This window comes from Aquarana catesbeiana, linkage group LG02, assembly GCF_042186555.1.
Source record: "Aquarana catesbeiana isolate 2022-GZ linkage group LG02, ASM4218655v1, whole genome shotgun sequence".
NCBI lineage: Eukaryota > Metazoa > Chordata > Amphibia > Anura > Ranidae > Aquarana > Aquarana catesbeiana.
Genome location: NC_133325.1, coordinates 377,568,874 through 377,592,137, shown reverse-complemented (window position 1 = coordinate 377,592,137; position 23,264 = coordinate 377,568,874).

Below are 23,264 nucleotides of genomic sequence, written 5' to 3'. Positions count from 1 at the left end.
AGAAGGAGACAAATTTTTCCCAAACTCTTCTGTACGTGATGTTGGTAGTAGGCTTTCTGGCCTGGAGTAAGGTATCCACCACCTTCTGGGAACAGCCCTACTCTAGGTACCTAGCCCTTTCAGTCTCCAGGCCATCAAGTGTAGCTTCCCCGGGTTCGGGTGAAGAAGATGTCCCTGGGAGAGTAGGTCTGTCGTCAATGGAAGAGGCAGAGGCTCTGCCGTGTTCAGCTGCATGAGGGTAGTAAACCATGGCCTCCTCGGCCAGAAAGGGATCACTGCTACCACCAATGCTGTTGACTTCTTGAGCCTCAGGAGGAATCTCGCTATGAGAGGCGTCGGGGGGAAAATGTACCCCAGGTGAAAGTTCCAGGGGTATTGGAGGCAGTCCGTCCCCTCTGCCGAAGGAAACGGTGTCCTTGATAGGAATCTCTGACACTTTGTGTTCTCCGGAGTTGCTGCTAGGTCTATCTCTGGAGGACCCCAGGTTCGGGATATGAGAGCATAGGCTTGTGGACTCAGAGACCATTCGTTGTTGGAGTGGAAATTTCTGCTTAGTGAGTCGGCTAAGGTGTTCTGGACTCCCGGGACATAAACCGCCCTTAGGTCCAGTAGATTCAGCTGCGCCCATTCCAGAACAGGACGGACCTCCTGTAACATGGACCTGCTTCTGGTGCCCCCCTGCCTGTTGATGTAGGCAACGGCCACCTTGTTGTCCATCCTCAGGAGGACGTGCTTCCTCCTCAAGTGAGAACTGAAGGCCAGGAGAGCCTGGAACGCTGCTCTCATCTCCAGAACGTTCGACACTGTATCCTGTGCCCTGAAAGGCCAACGACCCTGAGCCGCAAGGTCCTGATAGTGGGCTCCCCATCCCTGTAGACTGGCATCTGAGGTCACGGTTTCTTGATAGGGAGTGACTATATGCCTGCATCTTCTCAAGTTGTGAGGACATACCCACCACATCAACGATTGCTTTACCTCCTGAGAGATGAGGATTGGTTGGGACATTGATGTGCCCTTCCACTGACGTAGGAAGGAGATCTGAAGAGGCCTCGAATTCCATTGCGCCCATTGGACCATTGGAATGGTGGAAGCTAGGGAGCCCAGGATACTGAGACAGGTCCTGGCCGGGAGCATTGTAGCGGAGATTGCCCTTTTCACCTTTTGAATTAGAGGAGGGATTTTTTCCCCCGGAAGTTCCACCGTATTCTCCCTTGTGTCCAATTCGGCCCCCAGAAAGACCATTCTCTGTGTGGGATGGATGTTGCTCTTCTTCCAATTTATCAGCCACCCTAGGGACTGTAGTGTGGAGACCAGGATTTCCCTGTGAAGGACAAGAGAGTCCTGGCTGTCTGAGAGAAGTAGGATGTCGTCCAGGTAATGGTGGACCCTCAGCCCGTTTTCTCTCAGGTGGGCTATTACAGGTAATAGGACTTTTGTAAACGTCCTGGGTGCGGTAGAGATCCCGAACGGAAGGCTTCGGAATTGGAAGTGCCGATGATTTAGGGTAAACCGGAGAAATTTTTGGAACTCGGAATGGATAGGGATATGCAAATACGCGTCCTGGAGGTCGATTGACAGCATCCAATCTCCCAAGTTTATTGCTTGGAGGATTGATTGAAGGCTTTCCATCTTGAATGTTTCTAACCGTATCGACCGGTTGAGGTTTTTTAGGTCCAAGACTGGACGAAGGTCCCCTGATTTCTTTTTCACTAAGAAAAGTGGGGAGTAGAACCCTTTGCCTCTTTGGGATGGCGGAACCTCCACTATTGCTTGTTTCTGGAGCAACTCTTGGATATACTGGACTAGGGATAGTCTTTTCTCTTGAGAAGGAGGAAGTCTGGTTGAGCAGAATTGGTCTCTTGGAGGACGACCTCTGAATGCCCACCTGTGACCGAAATGAATGGTGGACACCGTCCATGGGTCTTTTATCATTCCCGCCCAGACCAACTTGAACTTTGTGAGTCTGGCCCCCACTACCGCTGGTTGGGCGGGCGAACCTTCAAAAGGACTTCTGGTCATTGGAGGCAGGGGTCTTGGGTTTCTGGAACTTAAGGAAGGACGTCTGGGGGTTTTTCCAGCTCCTTCTGTATTCCTTCCCGGGTCTATAGGATTTCGCATCCCTATATCTTTCCGGAAGGTTACGTTTAAAGGGAGGTGGCCTTTGTTGTTTCGGCCTTCTGTCCGATGGTATGAGACCCGACTTCCCGCCTGTTACTTTAGAGATTGCGGTATCCAGCTTTGCTCCAAAGAGGTTCACCCCATCATACGGAATCCTGCACCAGTTTGACTTCGAGGCGGGATCAGCCGACCAAGGTTTAAGCCATAGCGCCCTTCTGGCCATTACAGAGGCTAACATAGACCTTGAGGTGGATCTGATAGTATCTACGGAAGCCTCCGCCACGAAATCTCCCGCAAGGCTAAGTTCTTGTAAGGCCTTAGTGATCTGTTCTTGATCTGCGCCCTCAGTGACGAGCCTCGCTGTAGCTGAGGACCAGCTGGAGATAGCTTTCCCAACCGCCGCTAATGCCACCGCTGGCCTGCAGGCGCCTCCTGCGAACAGGTAAGCTCTCTTAAGGTCTGTATCCACCTTCCTGTCAAGCACGTCTCTGAACGTTACTGCATCTTCAATGGGGAGCGTCACGTGCCTGGCTAGACGCATCAAAGATGCATCCACTACTGGAGGAGAAAGTAAAGGAGATACTTTGGGTTCCTTGAGAGGGTACAGTTTGGTAAGTCTGTTGGACAGACTGAACTTCTTTTCCGGATTCTGCCACTCCTCCTTAATGAGCTCCTCTAACTCGTCGATGAATGGGAAAGCCTCCGGAACCTTCTTGAGGTTTGGGAAATATTTTCTCTGTTTAGGCTGTGTCTCCTCAAGCTCCTCCCAGTTAATCGCTTCCTTAACCGATCTGATGAACGGTTCTATGAGCGCAAAATCAAAGCCAGCTGAAGCTTCCGGCTCTTCATCATCCGACGGTAGTTCTTGCTCTCTTGATGCACTGGGAATGGTGGGTGAGGTGCTATAGGCCGTAAACTCCACATCAGGAGTTGAGACCTGGGGAGTAGAGACTCCAGTGGGTTCTATGGAATCCGGCTCTTTCTCCCTGGTGGCTTCATCTATGCACTTGCGGCAGGCTAGTTTGTCTGGGAGGGCCGTGGCCCCACATACCCAGCAAGCTTTCCCGGCTGGGCGGGAAGGGTGCGTAGAGGATTGGTGTCCTTGTGCAGGGGATCTTCTGCGGTAGGAACGGCTATGCCTTGAGTGGGATCGACTCCGTCTGCGACTCCCCTTGCGGCCTGAGCGGCTTCTTCCGCGTGAGCGGCTGCGTCTATGGCCGGAGCGGCTTCTCCTGTGCGAAGATTCTCTTCGTCCTGATTTAGATGATCTTGCGGACCTGACAGCGCTGACCAATTAGGTAGCATTAGTACGGTCCTGCTCTCTTTTTCAATCTTCTCTACTTACCGCTGGAATCCCCCCCCCTTACCTATTAGGCTGGTGGTGATCTGCTGGGGCAGCGGCCTCCATAGGAGAGGAAGGTGAATACCTGAGAAAGGTATAGGAAGGTAAGAACATGCAACCAAGTCCCACAAAACAGTGCATAAGTATTAGACACTTACCCAGAGAGAGAGAGGGAGCTTTAGGAATGCAGAAGTTCAAAACACAGCAGTCAGAAGTCTTCCAGGAAGCAAGGAGAGCTCAGAAATGACAAACAGGGCTTTTAAATTTGCCGCCATGGCCGCCGAGGTCACGACCCGCTCGCGCATGCGCAGTAGCGGCGCGAGGCGCCCGGCGCCATCTTGGAAACTGGCAAAATCGAAAGGACGCCCTGACGGCGCGCACCGCGCATGCGCGGAAGCGCCGAGACGCCCGGGAAGCCTGTAGGGAGGCACAGAGGGACCACAGAGCCCAGCAAAGAGGGAGAAAGACACAAAGTGAAAAAAGGAGGCATGGCGACCGCTGCACAACAACTAAGCCTGTTTAAGGCTTATACTAGACCGCAACATACCCCCGAGATCACCAGAGCGGGGCTCCTTCCATCTAGCTCGTTTAGAGGCTGTACAGGTAAGGACTTCCACCCAGGAGAGGCTAGAACCTGGCTGGGGCGAATTCGGTAAGGGGGTGCTTCTGATATGTTCAGTCCTTCAGGTGAGGAAAAATAAGAGAATACTGGGCAGGGGCCATCTCTACAACTTATAGCTATGTAGTCCTATCAGGTTGTGGGGGCGGAGTCACAACCCAAAGTGTATGCTGCCATGATGCGACAGGAAAACTTTTTATATATCTCTGGTCTGTCCTCAAAATCCTGAGGGGTATGGTGTGCCTTGAGCACTAGGCCTTTCTCTGTTTGTTTGCTTACCGGATTGGCCAGACCAATACATACATGCACCACCACTCCACTTCTCTTTTGCTACGTCCGAAAATCTGATCGTGTGTATGAGGCTTTAATGTGACCTATAAACTGTACAACTCAGTTGAACAACAAACTGAGATCTTTTAGGTAGAGGGAAGTAAAAATAAAAAAATAAAATAATATGGTTCCATAAGTGTGCACACCCTTAAACGAATACTTTGTTGAAGCACTTTTTGATTTTATTACAGTACTCAGTCTTTTTGAGTATGAGTCTAACAGCATGGCATATCTTAACTTGGAAATATTTGCCCACTCTTCTTTGCAAAAACACACCAAATCTCTCAGATTGCGAGGGCATCTCCTGTGCACAGCCCTCTTCAGATTACCTCACAGATGGGATTCAGGTCTTTTTCTGGTGAAGCCATTCTTTTGTTGATTTGAATGTTTGCTTTGGGTCGTTGTCATGCTGAAGAAAAACAGCCCCAAAGCATGGTGCTGCCATCACCATGCTTCACTGTGGGTATGGTGTTCTTTTGGTGATGTGCAGTGTTGTTTTTGCGCCAAACATATCTTTTGGAATTATGGCCAAGAAATTCAACTTTGGTTTCATCAGACCATAACACATTTTCCCCTATGCTTTTGGGAAACTTCAGCCAGGCTTGGATGTTTTTCTTAAGAAAAGGCTTCCATCTTGCCACTCTACCCCATAGTCCAGACATATGAAGAATACGGGATATTGTTGTCACATGTACCACACAACCAGTACTTGCCAGATATTCCTGCAACTCCTTTAATATGGCTGTAGGCCTCTTGGCAGCCTCCCTGACCAGTTTTCTTCTTGTCTTTTCCTCAATTTTAGAGAGACGTCCAGTTCTTGGTAATGTCACTGCTGTACCATATTTTCTCCACTTTAAGATGACTGTCTTCACTGTGTTCCATGGCATATCTAATGCCTTGGAAATTCTTTTGTTCCTGACTGATACCTTAAGCAATGAGATCCCTCTGCTTTGGAAGCTCTCTCTGGACCATGGCTTTTGCTGTAGGATGCGACTAAGAAAATGTCAGGAAAGACCTACTAGAACAGCTGAACTTTATTTGGGGTTAATCAGAGGCACTTTAAATGATAGCAGGTGTGTACTGACTCCTATTTAACATGAGTTTGAATGTGATTGCTTAATTTCGAACACAGCTACTGTACATCCCCAGTTATAACAACCACATTATTTTGTTTTTTTTTATTTTTACTCCCCCCTAAAAGATTTCAGTTTGTTGTACAGTTTATAGGTCACATTAAAGGTGGGAAAAGTTCTGAAATTATTATTTTTTTCATCACAGAAACCTGACATTTTAACAGGGGTGTGTGGATTTTTTATATCCACTGTACCTAGAAAAATGGTGACGCGTTCAATACTTATTTTACCTGTTGTATATAACATAGTTTGTAGACTGTATAACATTAAAACAAACAAAATAATATACACTGATTAGGGTTATTTTTGCCAAAGAAATGCAACAGAATACATTTTGGCTTAAATTTAAAACTAACAATCTTTTTTTCCCCAACATTTTAGGTGTTTCTTTCTTTATGTAGCAAAAAAATAAAAAACTCAGTGGTGATTTATTACCAAAAATGAAAGCTCTATCTATCTAAAAAAAAAAATATTTCAAATTAATTTGGGTATTCAAGTGCAATGCCGCGTACACACGATCAGACATTCCGACAACAAAATCCATGTTTTTTTTTCTGATGGATGTTGGTTCAAACTTGTCTTGCATACACACGGTCACACAAATCTTGTCGGAAATTCCGAACGTCAAGAACGCAGTGACGTACAACACGTGCGACGAGCCGAGAAAAATGAAGTTCAATAGCCAGTGGGCTCTTCTGCTTGATTCCCAGCATGCATGGAATTTTGTGCATCGGAATTGTGTACACACGATCGGAATTTCCGACAACAGATTTAATTTGAGATCCAGATCTCAAATTTTGTTTGTCGGAAATTCTGACAGAAAATGTCCGATGGAGTCTACACACGGTCGGAATTTCTGACAGCAAGCTCCCATCGAGCATTTCCCGGTGGAAAATGCGACCGTGTGTACGCGGCATAATAGTGCTGAAATCTGAAAAATGGCCTGGCCAGAAAAAGTCTTGAAATTGTTAATTTGCATATGATGTCAGTTAAAGCAACTTGCAAGCTAAAAAACAAAAGAAATAAACCGTTTTCCTTTTCAACCCCTTATTACCCTTTGTTAACCCTATTTATCCCTAAATAACACCTTGTTTTTCCCTTTTGCTATTATTTTACTAATGATTTTTTTAGTTCAATTTTTTTTTCAGAAAAAATATTTTAACTTTATTTCATTTCTGGTGTCCTAATTTTTTTAAGGAACATATATTGCCAGTACACCATGGATCCATAATCAAATATCCAAATGTTTATTTAATGCGATCATTTTTTTTTAAATGTACATCAGCACCCAAAAAGATAATAATAACTGGTGCTAGATTACTGAGCAAAAAGGGAACAGGAAAAAAAACGTCCATAAAATGTTAAATGTTAAATGGATTCCATTATAAGTAAGTCCTGTAATGTGAAGACCAAGGATTTCTTCTCACACCATAGTCCTGTAAGACAACAGGGAGTAATAAATTGCCAGATGGGAAAGGAGGCTAGGCCTCTTTTCCCTGTTGATCCTAATATGAAGAAACGCAGCGTCGGGTGGAGCTGACGTCACCGCACACTAGCCAGCTGGCTTGAGTCGCGGCTGGGTCTTTCGCCTGAAGTGCCTGCTCTTGTTTGCTTGCCACAGATGTCAGTGGTTTATTTTATGGAATAAAGGAACCTTGAATTTTAAATCCACTGCACTATGAAGCCCTTTTTCTTTCTTACATGGTATACCTGTTGAAAATATACGGGTTTCACGGAGCACATTGCAGCATTGGACACACCAGCAGAGGAGAGGATCCAGATGAATGTTTGAAACTACCGCTCCTAAGTGATATTTCCTGTCTGTGTCCATTAGATCTCCGTAACAGAGATCCTACTTTTCTGGTAAGCGGCCATCTGGCAATTTATTACTCCCTGCTGTCTTATAGGACTATGCTGTGAGAAGAAATCCTTGGTCTTCCCATTACAGGACTTACTTATAATGGAACCCATTTAACATTTAACATTTTATGGACGTTTTTTCCTGTTCCCTTTTTGCTCAGTAATCTAGCACCAGTTATTATTATCTTTTTGGGTGCTGATGTACATTTCACTTGTTTTTGTATACATCTGATGAGTTTGCACATGTTTATGCACCTTTTACACTTATTTGTAGGAGATGCACATTATTTTGCACATATTGGTTATTTTGGTGCGCATCTAATTCTACTTTGCACATATAATTATAGCTGAATGTTCCATTTTTTCTTAGTTGCAGCACCATCATATATAGCAATATATATCTATTTTTATATATTTTGATGTTCATTAGTACTTTTTGGGGGTAGCGCGGATTATCCACGTTACACAATTCGATCATTTTACAAGTGCCAGTGCAGTGGTTAGAGGCCATATAGGACCTCTTTACCAAGCATAACATTTAGTGATACATTTAAAAATGTGCAAAAAAATATGTATTTCAGTTGTAGATTTTTATGGACAATTTTAGCATTGGGACAAATTATAGAATAAAATGGGGCTCTATTTACAAAAAGTTTTCTGTGTGATTGTCTGAGCAGTGAGCAATGGCACAGCCATCATCACTAATATCTGTAATTTTTCTAGTCCTATAAAATACCTCTTTCAGGAAAATACTGCATTATGGCCACTAGATTGAGCTGACATTAATAGGAAATAAATATGTTGGCACTATATAAAACTTATATAAAAAATTATAATGATACCAGCTATATATTCGAAAAATGTAAGGAATTTGTGACAGCTGTGCAAATGTTCAGACATTCACAAAGCAATCTTTTTAAATAAATAGACCCCTTTTTGCTTTTAAACTAAAGTAGCCAAGCTAGGAAAACATGTATTTTTTTGTTTTGTTACATCTTTTATCTATAAATTGCATAAACAAAAAACAAAAAAAAGTTTTGTTTTTTTTTTTAAGTTGGCCCTTGATTCATTTATTAATTGGTCAAACAAATAGCTTCTTATATTTTAAGCTAAACATGTAGGAGCAAGCCAAGAATACTCTGAAGCTCTAAATGAATGCTTATGTGAATTACGCATTTTTCTGTTTCTTTGAATATAGAGGTGCAGATTTGTCCAATTTACAGAGATTCAAAGTGGTTGTAAAGGCAGTTTTTTTATCCTAATGCATTCCATGCCTTAAGATAAAAAACCTTCTGTGTGCAACAGCCCCCCCAATTCTTACCTGACCCCCATCTCAATCCAACAATTTGCACGAATGCCTCGGCAGTCCCGGACTTTTGAGGAAAGAAAAAGATCCTGGACGGCCGCACACCATAGAAGGCATCTTTATTGATATGAAGAAATAAAATCCAAATGCAGTCACCTCATGTACAGGGAGGAACAGGAAAAATAGTGTAACAAGCCCCTTGCTCGCTCAGTTCCACTCTTCCGACACTCCTCTGCAGATATTGAATCAGATTGCAACGTCTGATGGTTCGGTCATCCAATGTTGCGGGATTAGAACTACAGCTCTGTGCTCTTCTAACCCAGTTGTGATAGCTCAGAACAAACACCAGGCAGGCTGTATGTAAGTTCAACCAGGAAACTCTTTTATTGCAAAATACAGGCTTTTATACACTCAAAGTGGAGGTGCAGACCTCCTGCTCATATTACTCTAACAATACAGCTGTAACCTAATTAACCTAATTAACATGAGCTAATTAACTAATCCCTTTAGACAGCCTAGATGACTCAGACATGACCGTTAGGCCAGACTGGCCGTCTTGTAGTTCAGAAAATCCAATCAACATTATCACAATCAACATAGACTCTTCTTCACACAATATCAGAGTTAATTAACATAAATAACAATGGGGATCTAATGACTCTTAGATCCCATAGTAGACTTATTTACAATACACATTTTAGCAGACAATAGACAGACAGGTGTTGGAATTTACATCAGCATCTCCTAACAGTATCTGTCCCAGCATTATGAATCAGCCACTATTCCAATGTGGCAAATCCAGGGTCCCCAGAGTCTGTGTGTCCTGGGGGACCAGGACCCGAATCCACAGTAATACCACCTCAAGGGTCCCCAGGCATACAGCTCACAAAGAGCACCGTTCCCCCAAATGCAAGGGCCCCCGATCGATCGGCAAGAGGCTAGCATACAGTCCCCTCCAAAAGTCTCTCTCCCGACTAGGTCTGTCACAAATAGCTAACATGTTTCACGCCCCATCATGGCACTTATTCATAGCTGAGTCCCAGACTCTCCCTACTAATTTGCTGAGACACAGCAGTGGCGCCATTGCACCCACTGCTGTCAATCAAAGTCAGTTAGCCAATCAGGAGAGAGGCTCAGTGTCTGAATGGACTCAAAGAACTGCGGCTCGGGTGCAATCATAGTAAGCTGTTTGCTGTGGGGGCACTCAACAGGAGGGAGGGACCAGGAGCACCGAAGAGGGACCCAAAAGAAAAGGATCCAGGCTTCTCTGTGCAAAACCACTGCACAGATCATTCAGGACTGGAGATTATAAAGTGCTGAGCCATTGATCTTTTTTTGATCTTTTTGATTTGATCACAAGAATGTGGGAAATGTTGTAACTAACAGATCATGAAGATGCTTGCAATGAGCAGGTTGCTCTGATAAATGACGACATTTTGTTTATTTTTGGGAAAATTTACACTATAGCAGATTTAACGATGTACTATAGTATTGTATAAATCAACATTTCAGATAAATGGGTTGTTAATGTGGTTATTTTCTCCTAGTTCAATATAATTTTTTTTATTGTGTTATGCTTTTTCCTTATTGTGTTATACTTTTCCTAAGAAGTGGCCCAAGGCTTAGTTTTTATTGACCTGTACCTGTGTGAGATAAAGACTGGGAAACAGTTTATTATATTGAAAACTGAATAATTTTTTCAGTGCTTTATCATTGGCAAGCAATTGTTTTCTTCATGTTTTCAGTAACTCATAAAAATATATGTAATATTTATATATTTGTAAATGCTTTATTTGTCTGATTGGTAAAGGAGAGCACTGAGACAACACTTTCGTTTATACAATACTAATACATTTAGAGAAATTATGTACATGACTTGCACTTTTCCATCTGTAATTTCCATGTGTAAGACAATTTAAATTGTCTTAATACACGTTGTCTTTGAGCTTGGTATACATTGATGCAGTTGTCTGGGCACTGAAACACAAAAATACACTAAAAGTGGGTGCATGTGCAAATTTTGAAGATGGTGGATGTGTAATTTTCCAGCTCCGCCGCACCTCTGCTTTTCTCTACTTCTGTACAGTGAACAGAAGCAGACACCAGTCAGGGAGCACCTGTACCTGATAGAGCACTACCTGGGGCTCCCTATGGGCAAAATAAGGCTACAAAAGCCCTCAGCTTAACTCCCCAGGGAACAGCGGCCTGCAAGCATGGAGTGATTTCTGACAAGGCCTGCATCCCTGGCCTTAAGTGAACTGGCTCCCCAGGTGGACCAATGCTCTTTCTGGATCCCATAGAGGAGGTTACCACAGTCTCTTTTGCAAACTCTCCCCACTCCCTCAGTGCCATATCTGATGGATAACATTTTGAATGTAAAGATTTATATCTTGCTGCAGAGTATTACACATACTATATCCACTGAGGTGGGGAAAATTAATAAAAAGTTAAAGGCTGAAATTGCCCTAATTAGGGAATGTACAGATAACTTGGAAACTAAATTTGATAAGTATGTCCAATATACCCACGGCCATGAAGAAGACAACCTCAAGATGAAACATAATGTATCTCAGCTTCAATTGTAGCAAGAGGATTTGTAGAATAGAGAAAGACGTCAGAACCTCAGAATCAGAGCGATCCTAGAAATGGTAGGCGATGCGGAGCTTCAAACTTGCTAACCAGGCCTTTTCACCATCTTGCACACCGCTCTTTGTGTCCCAAACTGCCAGCTGGTGCATGTCCTGGAGACACGGTACAGTAGTGTAGTGGATAGCACTTTCACCTAGCAGAAAGAAGGGTTGCAGGTTCGAATCCCAATCATGACACTACCTGCCTGGAGTTTGCGTGTTCTCCCTGTGCCTGCGGGGGTTTCCTCCCACGCTCCAAAGACATGCTGGTAGGTTAATTGTATCCTGTCTAAATATTCCCTAGTATGTATGAATGTGAGTTAGGGACCTTTGATTGTAAGCTCCTTGAGGGTGGGGACTGATGTGAATGTACAATGTATATGTAAAGCACTGCGTAAATTGATGGCGCTATATACCGTGGGGACGAAAAGTATTCAGACCCCCTTAAATTTTTCACTCTTTGTTATATTGCAGCCATTTGCTAAAATCATTTAAGTTCATTTTTTTTCCTCATTAATGTACACCCAGCACCCCATATTGACAGAAAAACACAGAATTGTTGACATTTTTGCAGATTGATTAAAAAAGAAAAACTGAAATATCACATGGTCCTAAGTATTCAGACCCTTTGCTCAGTATTTAGTAGAAGCACCCTTTTGATCTAATACAGTCATGAGTCTTTTTGGGAAAGATGCAACAAGTTTTTCACACCTGGATTTGGGGATCCTCTGCCATTCCTCCTTGCAGATCCTCTCCAGTTCTGTCAGGTTGGGTGGTAAACGTTGGTGGACGGCCATTTTTAGGTCTCTCCAGAGATGCTCAATTGGGTTTAAGTCAGGGCTCTGGCTGGGCCATTCAAGAACAGTCACAGAGTTGTTGTGAAGCCACTCCTTTGTTATTTTAGCTGTGTACTTAGGGTCATTGTCTTGTTGGAAGGTAAACCTTCGGCCCAGTCTGAGGTCCTCTGGAGAAGGTTTTCGTCCAGGATATCCCTGTACTTGGCCACATTCATCTTTCTCCCGATTGCAACCAGTCATCCTGTCCCTGCAGATGAAAAACACCCCCACAGCATGATGCTGCCACCACCATGCTTCACTGTTGGGACTGTATTGGACAGGTGATGAGCAGTGCCTGGTTTTCTCCACACATACCGCTTAGAATTAAGGCCAAAAAGTTCTATCTTGGTCTCATCAGACCAGAGAATCTTATTTCTCACCATCTTGGAGTCCTTCAGGTGTTTTTTAGCAAACTCCATGCAGGCTTTCATGTGTCTTGCACTGAGGAGAGGCTTCCGTTGGGCCACTCTGTCATAAAGCCCCGACTGGTGGAGGGCTGCAGTGATGGTTGACTTTCTACAACTTTCTCCCATCTCCCGACTGCATCTCTGGAGCTCAACCACAGTGATCTTTGGGTTCTTCTTTACCTCTCTCACCAAGGCTCTTCTCCCCTGATAGCTCCGTTTGGCCGGACGGCCAGCTCTAGGAAGGGTTCTGGTCATCCCAAACATCTTCCATTTAAGGATTATGGAGGCCACTGTGCTCTTAGGAACATTAAGTGCAGCAGAATTTTTTTTTGTAACCTTGGCCAGATCTGTGCCTTGCCACAATTCTGTCTTTGAGCTCTTCAGGCAGTTCCTTTGACCTCATGATTCTCATTTGCACAGACATGCACTGTGAGCTGTAAGGTCTTATATAGACAGGTGTGTGGCTTTCCTGATCAAGTAATCAGTATAATCAAACAGAGCTGGACTCAAATGAAGGTGTAGAACCATCTCAAGGATGATCAGAGGAAATGGACAGCACCTGAGTTAAATATATGAGTGTCACAGCAAAGGGTCTGAATACTTAGGACCATGTGATATTTCAGTTTTTCTTTTTTAATAAATCTGCAAAAATGTCAATAATTCTGTGTTTTTCTGTCAATATGGGGTGCTGTGTGTACATTGATGAGGAAAAAAAATGAACTTACATGATTTTATGGCTGCAATATAACAAAGAGTGAAAAATTTAAGGGGGTCTGAATACTTTCCGTCCCCTTTGTAAGTACCTGAAATAAATAAATAAATTACCATCCATTTTCACTATTTTGATAGTAAAGAAGCTCTACTGACCTCTACTTGCAACAAGTCGGTGATAGACTATAAAGTGGAGAAGGTCCAAATCTTCAGCGACTTATCACTATTCCTCCATGAGACCTATAACATTACATCTGCAAAAGCACCGCTATCCATATAATTAAGGATTTCCTTTCAGGCTCATAGTGAACAAGGAGGAGTATAAATTATCTTCAAGAAGGTGAGGCCTTCCTTAAAAATTTAGGACTTCCAGCTAGGGTTGTCCCGATACCGATACTAGTATCGGTATCGGCACCGATACCGAGCATTTGCTCAAGTACTTGTACTCGTGCAAATGCTCCCGATGCTTCCGCCGATACCTAAACAGTCAGCGGTGATCGGCGTGTGGGGGAGTTACAAGCTTCTCCCCCTGCGGCTTTAGTGACATACAGCGGTGATCGGTGCTTGTAACTCCCCCACACACGATCACCGCTGACTGTCACCTCATCCTCCTCCATGCCCCCTCCGTTCCTCTGTCCCCCTATGCTGGTCCCCTCCGTTGCTCTGTTCCCCTCCATTCCGGCATTCCGCTGTCCCCCTCCGTTGTTCTGTCCTCCTCCGCTGTCCCCCTCCATTGCTTTGTCCTCCTCCGCTGTCCTCCTCCGTTGTTCTGTCCCCCTCCGTTGCACTGTCCTCCTCCGCTGTCCTCCTCCGTTGTTCTGTCCCCCTCCATTGCACTGTCCTCCTCCGCTGTCCCCCTCCGTTGTTCTGTCCCCCTCCGCTGTCCCCCTCCGTTGTTCTGTCCCCCTCCGTTGTTCTGTCCCCCTCCATTGCTCTGTCCTCCTCCGCTGTCCCCCTCCGTTCCAGCGTTCAGTTGTCCCCCTCTCCGCTGTGTGAATGGACAGAGTCAGCTGACTCTGTCTATTCACATAACTGAAACATTGTAATCTCCTGTGATTACGATGTGTCAGTTTATGAATGGAGAGGAGCCGCTGTCTTCTCTCCATTCATTCTCAGTGCAGCTGAGGCTGCAGAGAAAGGGACTGGGGAATCTCTATCCTCTTTCTCTGTCTCAAAGGGGAAATATCAGAGGTCTGTTAAGACCCCTGATATCTCACCAAAGCCCCCCAACAGGGCTGATAAAAAAAAAAAACACACACACACATTGCAATAAAGGATAAAAAAAAAAAATTATTGTAAAAAAATAATGAATGTAAATAAAAAAAAACACACAGAAACCGTTCACCCCCCCTAAAAAAAAACAAAAAAAAAAACACTGTCACGTGACATTAAAAAAGTATCGGTAATCGGTATCGGCGAGTACTTGAAAAAAAGTATCGGTACTTGTACTCGGTCCTAAAAAAGTGGTATCGGGACAACCCTACTTCCAGCTTTGCCTGAAGAAGCACTTACAGCTCCCATTCTGAGACCACCACCTGTGAAAACCCCCAGCAAGACACGGACACCAACCCAAAGTCCAAGACAAAGAAATATTTACCAACACCTCAGTGCAACTCTCTGCCTTGGCTCTACCATCTCTTGTCATACTCCAACTTAGATTCCTTTATTCTCTTATTCTCTAGAGCAGGGGTGTCAAACTCAATTTCATTGCGGGTCACATCAGCATTATGGTTGCCCTCAAATGAATGGTTGTATCTGTAGGACTAGATGTCCAGAGCACCCCACCCGCTTACATCAGATGTCAAGAGCCCCCCTGCCGTCAGAAGTCAAACGCCCCCCCCTTACATCACAGTGTACCCCCCCTTACCTGTTCCCAGGAAGAAGCTGGAGGTAGAGCTGGTAAACAGGAAGTGCAGGGTCTGGAGGAGGACCAGAGGAGGGCTGGGGTCAGCTGCCAGAGTCTGCTGAATGCTGAGACCAGGCAAAGTGGCGACAAAGGGGTGCTGTGGCTGAACAGAAAGGTGCAGCATCTGTAGGAGGAGTTCTCTCCTCCTGTCAGCTGCTGACAGCTGAAAGGGGAAGGAGGGGCAGGGACGAGCCTCTCCGCAGCTGTAAGGAAAAGTGCAGGATCTGGCAGAGGAGTTCTGCCCTCCTCTCTGCTGCCGACTACTGAGACAAGGTGGGAGCAGAGAAGAGAGGTGTGCCACAGCTACAAGGGAGGTGTGAGGGCCAGATGAAATGGCCTGGAAGGCTGGATTCAGCCCGCGTGTTTGAAACATGCTCTAGAGCAGTGTTTTTCAACCTTTTTTCAGTCAGGGCGCCCTTGAAAAGTATTTTCAGTCTTGAGGCACCTTGCTCTAAGGCTTGGTTAACATTACTGTGTATTGTGGAATATGTGCAAAAATCGCACGCGTTCCTGACACACAGACAAATGCACGCAGGGGTGTCATTTATGCATTAATGCTTAATGGTACCCCTGCACTTTGGCAAGTGAAGGATGTTTTTGGTGCAGTGCAATAATAATAATAAAAAAAAAATCAGGGAATTCTTTCCCTGAGTTTTTGCAGCGCAGCCTATTGAAATCAATAAGCTGCCCTATATGCAGCATGCACCTGCACAGATGGGAACCAAGGGCTTATTTATATGTGAGGTTGGGGGGTGGTAAAACCACACGCTTGAGCTGTGTTTTAACCACCCCCAGCTGCTCCCTCTGTAGCTGTAAAGGCAGCAGCTTGGGGTATACACATGTTGTGGCTATGGCTGGAAGTATACTCTCATGTGAATGGGGCCATGCTGCAACTGCCTCACAACTGTGTGATGCTGCATTTAGGGGGTTAAAACAGGAGTCGAGGAGGCAACATATTGTCTCTTCACTGCCTATCAAATGCCTCCTAACAGTGATCTGCACATGGATCGCTTTTCAGAGTAGTGGCACTTTCTTATTGGTTTTATGAACAAGCCATAAAAAAATCAGCTCTAATCATAAAGGAATAGGGGTCAGGACTACATTTAATGTACATACATACACATGCATGTAAACACACATGTACGCACATACATACACACATATAAATACACACATACAGTACATACACACATATATACACATACATGCACACACACATATAAGCACACACATACACACTGTACATACACACATACTGTATAAACACACATATGAACACACATACTGTATATACACATACATACACACATATATGCACATACACACACATACAAATATCCTTTTTAAAAATCGGCAGTGCTTTACCTTCGCTCTGACTGCTGGATACTGCACTGTAGGGGAGGCATAGAGCAGAGAACACACTTGGCAAGACACCTCTCCCTTGCTTTTACTTTGCATTTACCACTTGACTGAACTCCCAAAGTGCCAATTTACAGTCTGGCTGGGGATTGGGAGTCTAGCCTCATGTGACAGCCTTTCTCTACCAGGATGCCGCAGCACCCCTGGCGACCTCAGGTAGCACATCAGGGTGTTGCAGCCTCCCTGGTTGAAATAGGCAGCTGTAGAGGCTATGGATGTAATAGGAATTAGACTTTAGCACACTCTAGCTCCATCTTACTCTCTTATAACTAATGTGTTATAAAATTGTGCATATCTAATAGTTTATCCTATTAACCAATGTTACCCTGGGCAGAGGCAGGCATCTTTCAATTACGACGTCTTATAAATCCAGTGTCCTATAAATACAGTTCTTTTGAGGAACTCCAGACTAGGATGAAATGTCTTCCTAAACAAGCTTTTTACTCTTATCTCCAATTTAGACATTTCTTCTCAGTCCTGAGACCTTCCTTAGCTTTGGATCAACTCATGGCTTTAAAATTATCTGTGCTCAAGGTCCCTCCCAGCCAGGGGCGGACTGATAACTCATGGGGCTCCCGGGCCATAGGAGATTATGGGGCCCCAAGGCAATCAGAGATTATGGGGCTACACAGTATACACACACACAGTATACAATCACACAGTATACACATACATGTACACACAGTATACACAGACAGATGTAAAAAAAACACAGATTTATACATACTGTCCCTTGTTTTACTGAGGCTGGCAACCCTGATGGGGCCCCCTAGTGGCCCAGGGCCCTCGGGCAGTGCCCGAGTGGCTCAATGGTCAGTCCGCCCCTGCTCCCAGCCCCATTTAATTTCTTCTATATATATAAAACACTACTAGAGGCTACTCCTCTGACAGAGGAATTTCAGCTAAATGTGAAAAAATGGGTTCTAGCTCTCCATTGGTGGAACAAAATCTGGGACATGGCATCCAAATATTCATGATATGTGGGCCACAAAATAAAACCTCTATAAAATTCTCATGTTTTGGTACAAAACTCCTGATGTTCTACATGCCTACAACCCGATGGTGCCAGAGCTTTGCTGAAGATGCGGGCAGGATAGAGGCACTCTGTTTCATATAGGGAAAACAGGTGTGTAGGTGCTACAAACTTCCCACATAACAGCTTCGCCTGGTGTTTACACCTCAAAGCTGCAACGTACCAGAGTAAGGAGAGGGGTTGGCCGGCACTCAGGATGGCAATCAAAAAAGGGTATTCCTTTATTGAAAAGACATGTACAACGCTGTAAAAACAGGCTATGCGTTTTGGACATTAGTCCTTAGTCTCCATCGCAATCCAGCTACTCTCCACCTTCACAGATTTTAGAATGATAATCTTTGGAATCTTTTAGAAAGATATGGGCTACATGGCATTATTACTATTTTGGTTTGTTTTCCCATTATACCACCTCCCCCTGATCTCTCCTCATGATCTGATCCTGCTATGGGCCCAAATACATTGCACTAGGGTGAACCTCATCAATACTTTTCTATGTGAGATAAACTTTGAATAAATTAATGATGGATCTTGGACTTCATTGGGTCCTTTTTCCTGCTTAAATGTTTTATTGATGGGTTAACATACTTATTTGTTAGTTGTCTTTTTTTTTTACAAACTTCCCAATGTTATCTGATGTTTGGAACTTATGACTCCGTTAAGGACTTCTTGTCATGTTCTTAGTTAGGGATGAGCCGAACACCCCCTGTTCGGTTCGCACCAGAACATGCGAAAAGGAAAAAAATTTGTTCGAACACGGGAAAACAGTTAAAGTCTATGGGACATGAACATGAATAATCAAAAGTGCTAATTTTAAAGGCTTATATGCAAGTTATTGTCATAAAAAGTGTTTGGGGACCTGGGTCCTGCCCCAGGGGACATGGATCAATGCAAAAAAAAGTTTTGAAAACGGCCATTTTTTCGGGAGCAGTGATTTTAATAATGCTTAAAGTGAAACAATAAAAGTGTAATATCCCTTTAAATTTCGTACCTGGGGGGTGTCTATAGTATGCCTGTAAAGGGGCGCATGTTTCCCGTGTTTAGAACAGTCTGACAGCAAAATGACATTCCAAAGGAAAACAAGTCATTTAAAACTACTCGCGGCTATTAATGCATTGCCGGTCCGACAATACACATAGAAGTTCATTGATAAAAACGGCATGGGAATTCCCCACAGGGGAACCCCGAACCAAAAAAAAAAAATGACGTGGGGGTCCCCCTAAATTCCATACCAGGCCCTTCAGGTCTGGTATGGATATTAAGGGGAACCCCGGCCAAAATTAAAAAAAAAGAAAATGACGTGGGGTCCCCCTCAAAGTCTATACCAGACCCTTCAGGTCTGGTATGGATTTTAAGGAGAACCCCGAGCCAAAATTAAAAAAAAAAACGGTGTGGGGTCCCCCCAAAAATCCATACCAGACCCTTATCCGAGCACGCAACCTGGCAGGCCACAGGAAAAGAGGGGGGGATGAGAGAGCGTCCCCCCCTCTGAACCGTACCAGGCCACATGCCCTCAACATTGGGTAGCCCCCCAAAACACCTTGTCCCCATGTTGATGAGGACAAGGGCCTCATCCCCACAACCCTGGCCGGGGGCAGGGGGCTTATCGGAATCTGGAAGCCCCCTTTAACAAGGGGACCCCCAGATCCCGGCCCTCCCCCCTGTGTGAAATGGTAAGGGGGTACAAAAGTACCCCTACCATTTCACTAAAAAACTGTCAAAAATGTTAAAAATGACAAGAGACAGTTTTTGACAATTCCTTTATTCAAATGCTTCTTCTTTCTTCTTTCTTCTAACTTCCTTCATCTTCTTCTTCTTCTGGTTCTTCCTCCGGTGTTCTCGTCCAGCATCTCCTCCGCGGCATCTTCTTCCCTTCTTCTCCTCGGGCTACTCCGCATCCATGGCATGGAGGGAGGCTCCCGCTCTTCTCTTCATCTTCTTCTCTTCAACTTCTTCTCTTCATCATAATTACTGATAAAGTGTGAACCCTGAAGTTATATTTATCTGGGGTGCCTGAAATGTTCATTTACTTTTAGCTTAAATGGAAACATACCCTTCTTTACCTGAAATATAAGATCAGTAGCCAAATAGTTATGTAGTGGGGTTGGCAAATAATCTAGTTCAAACAATAGAAAAAAATATAAGAAAAAAAAGGAGAAAAAGAAAGAGAAAAGTATACACAGACATAGTGAATTGCAGGGGCGGCCTGTCCATTAAGGGCGTACAGGCGCCACCCCCTCTCTCCAGCCAACCCCTCTATGACTAATGGATAGATTCATGCATTGCATGAATCTATCCACGGCCCCTGCTGCCACCCCCTACTCAGACGTCCAGCCCCTTTTCAGACGCTGGGCATCTGAATTCCAGTGGTGGGGGTGTTTTTTTGAACCAGCTGATTAGAGCCATAGGCTCTAATAGGCTTCAAAAAAGGTGGACTTGGAGTGCAGAGCATTGCGCTCACTGTCCACCCAGGTGTGTTAGAAAAGCAAATGAATATTTGCTTTTCTAACACTGAACTGCCTCTCCGCCAATCAGGTAGCATGGGTCTACTACCCATCACCTGATTGGCTAAAGGCACAGGCGCCCCGATTGGACTCCTAGCAGACTGAAGAAGAGAGGACGGGGAAGCATGGAGGACACAGGGGCCATCCCACAGCTTGCCGCTGTCACCCACCGCCTTACCTGCCACTAAGATGGGGTAAGTGCTGGGCAGACAGCAGGCGGGGGTCACAGTGGTGGCATTTGATGGGCACAAGTGGCTGCATATGATGGGCATAAGTGGTGACATTTGATAGGCATGAGTGGCTGCATTTGATGGGCACACGTGGCTGCATATGATTAGCACAAGTGGCTGCATTTGACAGGCACAAGTGGCTGCATATGATGGGCACAAGTGGCTGCATTTGACAGGCACAAGTGGCTGCATATGCAGGCACAAGGGTTGCATATGATGGGCACAAGTGGCTGCATATGATTGGCACAACTGGCTGCATTTGGCTGGCACAAGTGGCTGCATTTGGCTGGCACAAGCGGCTGTATATGATGAGCACAAGTGGCTGCATATGATGGGCACAAGTGGCTGCATATGAGGGGCACAAGTGGCTGCATATGATGGGCAAAAGTGGCTGCATATGATGGGCACAAGTGGCTGCATATGATGGGCACAGTGGCTGCATTTGATAGGCACAAGTGGCTGCATACAGTGGGTACGGAAAGTATTCAGACCCCCTTAAATTTTTCACTCTTTGTTAAATTGCAGCCATTTGCTAAAGTCATTTAAGTTCATTTTTTTCCTCATTAATGTACACGCAGCACCCCATATTGACAGAAAAACACAGAAATTGTTGACATTTTTGCAGATTGATTAAAAAAGAAAAACTGAAATATCACATGGTCCTAAGTATTCAGACCCTTTGCACAGTATTTAGTAGAAGCACCCTTTTGATCTAATACAGCCATGAGTCTTTTTGGGAAAGATGCAACAAGTTTTTCACACCTGGATTTGGGGATCCTCTGCCATTCCTCCTTGCAGATCCTCTCCAGTTCTGTCAGGTTGGATGGTAAACAATGGTGGACAGCCATTTTTAGGTCTCTCCAGAGATGCTCAATTGGGTTTAAGTCAGGGCTCTGGCTGGGCCATTCAAGAACAGTCACGGAGTTGTTGTGAAGCCAATACTTCGTTATTTTAGCTGTGTGCTTAGGGTCATTGTCATGTTGGAAGGTAAACCTTCAGCTCAGTCTGAGGTCCTGAGCACTCTGGAGAAGGTTTTCGTCCAGGATATCCCTGTACTTGGCCGCATTCATCTTTCCCTCGATTGCAACCAGTCGTCCTGTCCCTGCAGCTGAAAAACACCCCCACAGCATGATGCTGCCACCACCATGCTTCACTGTTGGGACTGTATTGGACAGGTGATGAGCAGTGCCTGGTTTTCTCCACACATACCGCTTAGAATTAAGGCCAAAAAGTTCTATCTTGGTCTCATCAGACCAGAGAATCTTATTTCTCACCATTTTGGAGTCCTTCAGGTGTTTTTTAGCAAACTCCATGTGGGCTTTCATGTGTCTTACACTGAGTAGAGGATTCCGTCGGGCCACTCTGCCATAAAGCCCCAACTGGCAGAGGGCTGCAATGATGGTTGACTTTCTACAACTTTCTCCCATCTATCGACTGCATCTCTGGAGCTCAGCCACAGTGATCTTTGGGTTCTTCTTTACCTCTCTCACCAAGGCTCTTCTCCCCCAAAGCTCAGTTTGGCCGGACGGCCAGCTCTAGGAAGGGTTCTGGTCATCCCAAACATCTTCCATTTAAGGATTATGGAGGCCACTGTGCTCTTAGGAACCTTAAGTGCAGCAGAAATTGTTTTGTAACCTTGGCCAGATCTGTGCCTTGCCACAATTCTGTCTCTGAGCTCTTTAGGCAATTCCTTTGACCTCATGATTCTCATTTGCTCTGACATGCACTGTGAGCTGTAAGGTCTTATATAGACAGGTGTGTGACTTTCCTAATCAAGTCCAATCAGCATAATCAAACATCAAACACAGCTGGACTCAAATGAAGGTGTAGAACCATCTCAAGGATGATCAGAAGAAATGGACAGAACCTGAGTTAAATATATGTATATGATATGAGTGTCACAGCAAAGGGTCTGAATACTTAGGACCATGTGATATTTCAGTTTTTCTTTTTTAATAAATCTGCAAAAATGTCAACAATTCTGTGTTTTTCTGTTAATATGGGGTGCTGTGTGTACATTAATGAGAAAAAAAAAAGAACTTAAATGGTTTTAGCAAATGGCTGCAATATAACAAAGAGTGAAAAATTTAAGGGTGCCTGAATACTTTCTGTCCCCACTGTATGATGAGCACAAGTGGCTGCATTTGATGGGCACACGTGGCTGCATTTGATGGGCACAAGTGGCTGCATATGCAGGCACAATGGTTGCATATGATGGGCACAAGTGGCTGCATATGATTGGCACAAGTTGATGCATTTAAGGGGCACAAATGGCTGCATTTGATGGGAACAAGTGGCTGCATCTAACGCACAAGTGGCTGCATTTGAGGGGCCAAAGTGGCTGAATATTATGGGCACAAGTTACTGCATTTGATGGGAACTAGTGGCTGTATTTAAAGGGCACAAGTAGCTGCATATGATGGGCACAGTGGCTGCATATGATGGGCACAGTGGCTGCATTTGATGGGGCACAAGTGGCTGCATATGATGGGCACAAGTGGCAGCATATGACGGGCACAGTGGCTGCAATTGATGGCACAGTGGCTGCATTTGATGGGCACAAGTGGCTGCATATGATGGGCACAAGTGGTGCCATTTGATGGGCACAAGTGGCGACATTTGATGGGCATGAGTGGCTGCATTTGATGGGGCCCAAGTAACTGCATATGATGGGCACAAGTGTCTGCATTTGATAGCCACATGTGGCTGCATATGATGAACACAAGTGGCTGCATTTGACAGGCACAAGTGACTGCTTATGCAGGCACAATGGTTGCATACGATGGCACAAGTGGCTGCATATGATGGGCACAGTGGCTGCATATGATTGGCACAATGGTTGCATATGATGGGCACAAGTGGCTGCATTTGATGGGCACAAGTGGT